At 37.2% G+C, this 9292-nt stretch overlaps 1 pseudogene; it reads left to right on the forward strand.

Moving 5' to 3' along the window:
• The first annotated feature begins 518 nt into the window (after positions 1 to 518).
• Positions 519 to 8423, forward strand: LOC127691766 (glyceraldehyde-3-phosphate dehydrogenase-like; annotated as a pseudogene).
• Positions 8424 to 9292: the final 869 nt, after the last annotated feature.

The following is a 9292-nucleotide window of genomic DNA, read 5'->3' on the forward strand; positions in this document are numbered from 1 at the left end:
GAAAAAAATAGTCATTTTATAGAAATTTGGAGAAATGGGCTTGTTACAAAGAAACTGACTGTAGCACCCTAAAGCTGACTTATGTGGGTCTCACTGCATTCTGTTGTGATATACCCCTTGTAATCACCTGAGGCCAGATCAGCTTCCACTGTGAGCAAATGCTTCCCTCAAAACAAGAATAAAGGTAGTGCAACAAAGGTCAGAATTTCTTCAGTCATTAATCTTGATAAAGGTTAAATAAATATTATATTTTAAAGAAATATCCCTATTTTTTAAGTGGTTTTCTAAATATTAAAAGAAATTAATGGAAAGGTCCACAATTCCAGTCCCTTCAGTATCCTCACTCTTTAGAATATATATATAATTTTAAAATGTTTCTTAAGTGAATTGCTTAGTAAGCAAGTATGAATCTCTAAGACTTCCTATTCTAAATCTCCAGTCACCCATTGGACCCTTCAACTTCAAGTATCTGCCATTTTCACCCACTGAAAGGATAAGCACAGGTTTTACCCATAAACATGAAAGCACACTCAAAGGTAGACAGAGTCTGTCTCCTATTTTTCTCCTTGCCTTGGTTAACATTCCATGGCCATGTCTTACCTCTTCTTCTCTTGTCTTTGTCCTGATTCTCTCTATATAACTGTTTAATCCCTCATGAAAAAAAGATTTCAATTACTGTCTTTGAACTTATTTTCTCTTGGAACTGCACCTCAGCCAAATGTACATTATTCCCAGTGACAGCAGGACTCACCTAAACCAGATGGCAAAAGGCAAATATAGGAATGTTACTAAATGAAATCAAGGCAGCATGGCACCATCTGAATCCAATTCTCACACAACAGGAAGTCCTTGAGAACCTAACACACCTTAAAAGCAAAATTTGGATTTAAAATCACAGCTCATGATGCTGATAGAGGGCTTCAAGTTATTTATGCTGATAAATAACTCCCTTGAAGAAATGCAGGAGAACATAGGAAATTAGGTAGAAACCCTAAAGAATTATGGAAAGCACAAACCAAACAAACAGATGAAGTAATTAAACAAAATCATCCAGGATCTAAAATAGAGGCAGAAGCAGTAAAGAAATCACAAAGGGAAACAACTCTCAACATAGAAAACCTAGGAAAGAAGTCAGGAGTTATGTATCCAAGCATCAACAACAGAATACAGGAGATAAAAGAGAGAATCTCAGATGCAAAGAATATCATAGAAAGCATTGACACAACATTCAAAGAAAATGCAAAATGCAAAAAAGCCTTAACACGAAATATCCAGGAAATCCAGGACAAAATGAGAAAACCAAAGCTAAGGATTATAGGTATAGAGGGGTGAAGATTTCAAACTTAAAGGGCCAGTAAATGTCTTCAACAAAATTAAAGAAAAAACATTCCTAGCCTAAAGAAAGAGATGTCCATGAACATACAAAATGCCTACAGAACTCCAAATAGATTTGACCAGAAAAGAAATTTCTTCAGTCACACAATAATTACAATGCCAAATGCACTAAACAAAGAAAGAATATTAAAAAAATAACATATAAATGTAGACCAATCAGAATTACACCAATCTTCTCACCAGAGACTATGAAAGCCAGAAGATCCTGGACAGAGATGTCATACAGACCCTAAGGGAACACAAATGCTAACCCAAGCTGCTATACACAGCAAATCTCTCAATTACCATAGATGGAGAAACCAAGGTATTCCATGCAAAAACAAATTTACACAACATCTTTCCTCAAATCCAGCCTTTCAAAGGATAATGAATGGAAAACACCAACAAAAGGAGGGAAACTATACAGTAGAATATGCAAGAAATTAATCTTCTTTCAACAAACTCAAAAGACGAAAACCACACAAACATAAAAATTACATCAAAAATAGCAGGAAGCAACTATCACTATTCCTTAATATCTCTTAACATCATTGGAATTAATTCCCAAATAAAAAGACAGAGACTAACAAACTGGATACATAAAAATGGCCCAGCATTTTCTTACATACAGAAAACACATCTCTGTGTCAAAGACAAACACTACCTCAGAGTAAAGGGCCGGAAATCAATTTTCCAAACAAATGGTTCCAGGAAATAAGCTGAAGTAGCCATTCTAATATCGAATAAAATTGACTTTCAACCAAAAGTCATCAAAAAACACATGGAAGGATACTTTATACTCATCAAAGGAAAAATCTACCAAGAACTCTCAATTCTGAACATCTATGCTCCAAATCCAAGGGAACCCTCATTCATGAAAGAAACTTTACTAAAGCTTAAAGCACACATTTCACCTCACACAATAATTGTGGGTGATTTCAATACCCCACGCGGCTCAATGGACAGATGAGGGAAACACAAACTAAACAAAGACACAGCAAAACTAACAAGTTTTGAACCAAATTGATTTAACAGATATCTATAAAACATTTCATCCCAAATCAAAAGAATATACCTTCTGAAAACCTCATGGTACCTTCTCCAAAATTGGCCATATAATTGGTCACAAAACAGACCTCAACAGATATAATAAGATTGAACTAATCCCATGCTTCCTATCAGATCACTATTGAATAAGGGTGGTCTTTAATAGAAAAAAACAACAACAAAAGAAAGCCCATATATACATAGAAGCAAGTCAATGCTCTACTCAATGATACCATGATCAGGAAATAAATAAGGAAAGAAATCAAAGACATTTTAGAATTTAATGAAAATGAAGGCATAAAATATAGGACACAAGGAAAACAGTGCAAAGAGGAAAACTAATAGCTCTGAGTGCCTCCAAAAAGAAGTTGCAGAATGCATACGCTAGCAGCTTAACAGCACACCTGAAAGCTCTAGAACAGAAAGAAGTTAATACACACAAGAGGAGTAGATGGCAAGAAATCATCAAACTCAGGACTAAAATTAACCAAGTAGAAACAAAAAGAACTATACAAAGAATCAACAAACCAGGAGATGGTTCTTTGAGAAAATCAACAAGAGAGATAAACCTTTAGCCAGACTGACCAGAGGGCACAAAGACAGTATCCAAATTAGCAAAATCAAAAATGAAAAGGGAGCTATAACAACAGAAACTGAGAAAATTCAAAAAATCATCACATCCTACTACAAAAGCCTATACTCAAAACATCTGGAAAATCTGGAGGAAATGGACAATTTCCTAGACTGATTCCAAGCACCAAAGTAAACTCAAGATCAGATACACCATCTAAACAGTCACATAACCTCTAAAGAAATAGAAGTGGTCACTGAAGGTCTATCAATCCAAAAAAAAAAAAAACAAAAAACAAAAAACAAAACAAAACAAAAAAACACAGGACCAGATGGTTTTAGTGCAGAATTCTAACAGACCTTCAACAAAGACCTAATACCAATATCTTCAAACTATTCTACAAAATCAAAACAGAAGGAACACTACCCAACTTGTTCTATGAAGCAAAAATTATGCTAATACCAAAACCACAAAAAGATCCAACAAAGAAAGAGAACTTCAAACCAATTTCTCTTATGAATATTGATACTAAAATACTCAATAGATTCTTGTCAACCAAATCCAAGAACACATCAAAAAGATCATTAACCACAGTCAACTAGGCTTCATCCTAGGGATGGAGGGATGGTTCAATATATGGAAATTTATCAATGTAATCCAATACATAAACAAACTAAAAGAAAAAACACATGATCATTTCGTTAGATGCTGAAAATTCATTTGATAAAATTCAGCATTCTTTCACATTAAAAGTCTTGGAAAGATCAGTAACTCAAGGCTCATACCTGAACACAATAAAAGCAACATATAGCAAACCAGTAGCCAACATCAAACTAAATGGAGAGAAACTTGAAGCAATCCCACTAAAATCAGGGACTAGGCAAGGCTGCCCTCTTTAGCCATATCTTTTCAATATCATACTTGAAGTTCTAGCCAGAGCAATTAGACAACAAAAGGGGGTCAAAAGGATACAAACTGGAAAGGAAGACATCAAACAATCACTGTTTGCAGATGATATGATAGTATACTTAAGCGACCCAGAGAACTCTTACAGCTGATAACTTCAGCAAAGTGGCCGGATATAAAATTAGCTCAAACAAATCAGTAGCCTTCTTATACTCAAAGAACAAACAGGCTGAGAAAGAAATTAGGAAAATGTCACCCTTCTCAATAATCACAAACCATATAAAGTATATTGGTGTGACTCTAAGCAAGTGAAAGATCTGTATGACAAGAACCTCAATTCTCTAAAGAAAGAAATTCAAGACCTCAGAAGATGAAAAGAACTCCCATGCTCATGGACTGGCAAGATTAATAAAGTAAAAATGGCCATCTTGCCAAAAGCAATCTACAGATTCAATACAATCCCCATCAAAATTCCAACTCAATTCTTCATAGAGTTATAAAGAGCAATTCTCAAATTCATGTGGAATAACAAAAAAAATTAGGATAGCTAAAACTATTCTCAACAATAAAAGAACTTCTGGGGAAATCAGTATCCTGGATCATAAGCAGTACTAGAGAGCAGTAGTGTTAAAAACTGCATGGTATTGGTACAGTGACAGGCAGGTAGATCAATGGAATAGAACTGAAGATCCAAAAATGAACCCAAACAACTATGGCCACTTAATCTTTGACAAAGGAGCTAAAACAATCCAGTGGATAAAAGACAGCTTCTTGAACAAATATGCTGGTTCAACTGGCGGCTAGCCTGCAGAAGAAATCAATCCATTCTTATCTCATTTTACTAAGCTCATGTTCAAGTTCATCATGGACCTCCACATAAAACCAGACACACTGAAACGAATAGAAAAGAAACTGGGGAAGAGCCTTGAGTACATGGGCACAGGGGAAATTTTCCTGAACCGAACACCAATAGCTTAAGCTCTATGAACAAGAATTGACAAATGGGATCTCATAAAATTCCAAAATTTCTAGAGGCAAAGGACACTGTCAATAGGAAAAAAATGGCAATCAACAATTTGGGAAAAGATCTTTACCAACCCTACATCCGACAGGGCTAATATCCAATATATACAGAGAACTCAAGAAGTTAGACTCCAGAGAGTCAAATAACCCTATTAAAAATGGAGTACAGTCGGGCAGTGGTGGTGCACGCCTGTAATCCCAGCACTCTGGGAGGCAGAGGCAGGCAGATTTCTGAGTTCGAGGTCTGCCTGGTCTACAGAGTGAGTTCCAGGAAATCCAGGGCTATAGAGAGAAACCCTGTCTCGAAAAAACCAAATCCAAAAAAAAAAAAAAAAAAAAAAAACCAATAAAAAAGGAGTACAGAGCTAAACAAAGAATTTTCACCTGAGGAATATACCCTATTCAAAATGGGGCACAGAACTAAACAAAGAATTTTCTCATGAAAAACTTCGAATGGCTTAGAAGCACCTAAACAATGTTCAACATCGTTAGTCATCAGGAAAATGCAAATCAAAACAACCTGAGATTCAATCTCACAACAGTCAGAATGGCTAAGATCAAAAACTCAATAGACAGCAGGTCCTGGGGAGCATGTGGAGAAAGAGGAATACCCCTCCACTGCTGGTGGGATTGCAAGCTGGTATAACCACTCTGGAAGTCAGTTTGGCGGTTCCTCAGAAAACTGGGCATAATACTACTGGAGGACCCTGTTAGAGCACTCCTGGGCATATACCCAGAGGATTATCCAGCACCTAATAAGGACACATGCTCCACTATGTTCATAGCAGTCCTATTTTAAATAGCCAGAATCTGGAAAGGTACCAAATGTCCCTCAACAGAGGAATGGATACAGAAAATGTGGTATATTTACACAATGAAATACTACTCAGCTATTAAAAACAATGAACTCTGAAATTCTTAGGCAAATGGGTAGAACTGAAAATATCATCCTAAGTGAGGCAACCTAATCACAAATGAACACACATGTTATGCACTCATTGATAAGTGGATATTACCCCAGAAGTTTGGAATACCCAAGACAGAATTCACATATCAAATGATGCCCAAGAAGGAAGAACAAAGTGTAGATACTCTGGTCCTTCTTAGAAGGGGGAACAAAATACCCACAAAAGTAGATACAGAGACAAAGTGTGGAGCAGAATCTGAGGGAAAGATCATCCAGAGACTACTCCACCTAGTGATCCATCCCGTATACTGTTACAAAACCCAGACACTATTATTGATGCCCACAAGTACTTGCTGACCAGAGCCAGATATAGCTGTCACCTGGGAAGCTTTGCTAGTGCATGACAAATACAACGGGGAACACTTTCAGCCAGCCATTGAACTCAGCACAGGGTTCCCAATGGGGGAACTTCCGCCAAGGAGCTGAAGGGGTTTGCAGTGCCATAGGAGGAGCAACGATATGAGCCACCTAGTACTCCCAGAGCTCCCAAGTACAAAAGCACCAACCAGATAGTACACATGACAATACCCATTGCTCCAGACACATAGGCAACAGAAGATGGCCTTGTTGGACATCAAAGGGAGGAGAGACCCTTGGTCCTGGAAAGGCTCGATGCAGCAATGTAGGGGAATACCAGGAATAGGGAAGCAAGAGAGGGTTGATTGGGAAACAGGGGTAGGGGGCATGACATGGGATTTTTGGGGAGATACAAGGAAAGGGGAAATCATTTGAAATGTAAATAAAACTATATCTAATAAAAATAAAAAATGAAAAAATAACATAAAGAACAGATTTCAAAAGAAAAATAATTAACCCTATACCTACTCCTATCCCTATCCATACCCATACTGCTAATCCTATCTTTGCACTTACCCTAACCTTACTCTTTTTACTATTACCCCTACCCCAACTCCACCAATACCCATACCCTAACCCTAAACCTAACCATTACCCTTACCCTGATCCGAATCCTTACCCTAATATTTAACCTTACTTATAACCTTACCCTTAGCCTTAGCTTTGCCCTTACCACTTACACTTACCCTTAACTCTACCTCTACCCCATGTGATCTGTCTGGGGAATTTTTCCTTTCCTCAGGAATGTCTGAAGATCCATTTCATGTAGATATATTAACAACAAAGATATAAGAGTGTATTGAGAGATACTAATGATGCAAATAATTAGAGAGTGAGATTAAGATGTGATGACATACAGAATGGAATTCAGGGAATCTAATTTTTATTTTTTAATGCTAAATGAAAAGTATTTATAGCAGTTATGACTTCACTCTCTTCTGAGTAACAAAAAAAATGAGTGGAAAATATTTTTCAACACAGATGTAAGAAAATAACACAATCTCAAAATCATCATGTGGTACTAGAAATAGCTACTGTGATAGTTTTAGTAATTAGTTTTCTAACTATTTGGTTTTATGATACTTAGGAAAGTTCATAAATATTCATATCTAGCTTCAGAAACTATCAGATATACACAAAAAATGTTAAAGTTTGACACTCATCTCCATTTCAGAGAGAGCTGCATCTCCCCCTCCAGTGCAAGCCTTGTCCCTGAGACTAGATCTGACTGTGTTGGGTCCCTAGTTACCTTCCTTCATGTCTAACAAAGTGGATATTACTGCCATCAATGACCCCTTCATTGACCTCGACAATATAGTCTGCATATTCCAGTATGACTCTACCTATGGCAAGTTCATCAAGTCCATCCTTGATGGAACCATCAAGGATGAGAAAGGGAAGCTTGTCATCAATGGGAAGGCCATCACTATCTCCAGAAGCAAGATCCCACCAACATCAAATGGGGTGAGGTTGGCGCCAAGTATGTTGTGGAGTCTGGTGTTTTCACCACCATGTAGAAGGCCAGGGCCTACTTGAAAGGTAAATCCCAAAGGGTCATCATCTCTGCCCTTTCTGCTGATGCTCTCATGTTTGTGATGTGTGTGAACCATGAGAAGGATAATAATTCAATCGAGATTATGAACAATGCCTCCTGCACCACTAACTGCTTCATTCTTCTGGCCACAGAGGCATTGTGGAAACACTCCATGCCATAACTGCCACCAGTTTTCAATTATAGATGATCCCTCTGGGAAGTTATGAAGTGATGGCCATAGGGCTACCTAGAACATCATTCCTACATCCACTGTGTTGCCAAGGCTTTGGGGATAGGTCATCCCAGAAATGAATGGGAAGCTCACTGTCATGGCCTTCCATGTGCCTACCACCAGTGTGTCTGAGGGTCTGACATGCTGCCTGGAGAAAGCTGCCAAGTATGATGATATCAAGAAATTGGTGAACCGTGTACTTGGGCCTATAAAAAAAGGACTTAATAGCTGCAGTGAGGATCAAGTTATGTCCTGCAACTTCAGCAATGATACTCACCATTGTATCTTTGGTACTGGGGCTGGCATTGCTCTCACTGACAAGTGTGTAAAGACCATTGTCTGCTATGACAATGAATATGGCTATAGCAGCAAGGTGTTGGATCTCATGGCCTACATGGCCTCCAGGGAGTAAGAAGCCATGAATCACCAACCCTATCAAGGATTTGAAAGAAAAGAGAGGTTTTGTCTCCTTAAGAGTCCATGCCCCAACTCAGGCCTCAACTCAGAACATCTCCTCCAAAGATTCCATCCTAGAATCCCATAAGACTGGGAGGACTTAGGGACTCATAATTTCTTAAATAACATCAATAAAGTTTACTATAGTCACAAAAATTGTAATCTTTGTTGATGTTGTAAATGATTATGGAAAGCTGAAGGAGTCTATCTGTCCAAGAAGTAGAAAATGAATACATAAATTTGAAGATATTTATTCAATAAAACATAGAAAGATTAAAAGTGTACTAAAACTACATATAGTATTAAGAATAGAAATATACTATTGAGCTTGAAATTTTATTACAAAATATTGCATAGACTACAGTATACATTTGTCAAACTTTCTTCTTATTTATTTTTATTCAAAACAATTTTTAAATTTAATTAGATTTGATCATGTTCTTCCCCCGCCCCCAAACCATTCAGATATTCTATTGCTTCCTACCCATGAGACTTAAGTTCTTTCTCAAAAAACAAAAACCCAAAACAACAAAGCCCTCTGAAACAAAGAGAACAAAAATAAAATTCCACCAAAAACTTTTTAAAAACACCAAAATACCTTTGTGTTCAGGGGGAGTTAACCAACAAATAATGGACACTACATTTGTTTTGTGTGTGTGTCCTTTAATTTGGTTACTGAGAGTCTATTGCATTGTATGTATATTTATGCAATAGGAAACAAAGTACAAAAGGATGTATTTTGCTGTGATAAAGAAAATGAGGAACAACAATATGAACCAAGCAGTACCACCAGAGCTCCCAAGGACTAAACCACCAACCAAAGAA

The sequence above is a fragment of the Apodemus sylvaticus genome, chromosome 1 (assembly GCF_947179515.1).
Source record: "Apodemus sylvaticus chromosome 1, mApoSyl1.1, whole genome shotgun sequence".
In the NCBI taxonomy this organism is placed as follows: Eukaryota; Metazoa; Chordata; class Mammalia; order Rodentia; family Muridae; genus Apodemus; species Apodemus sylvaticus.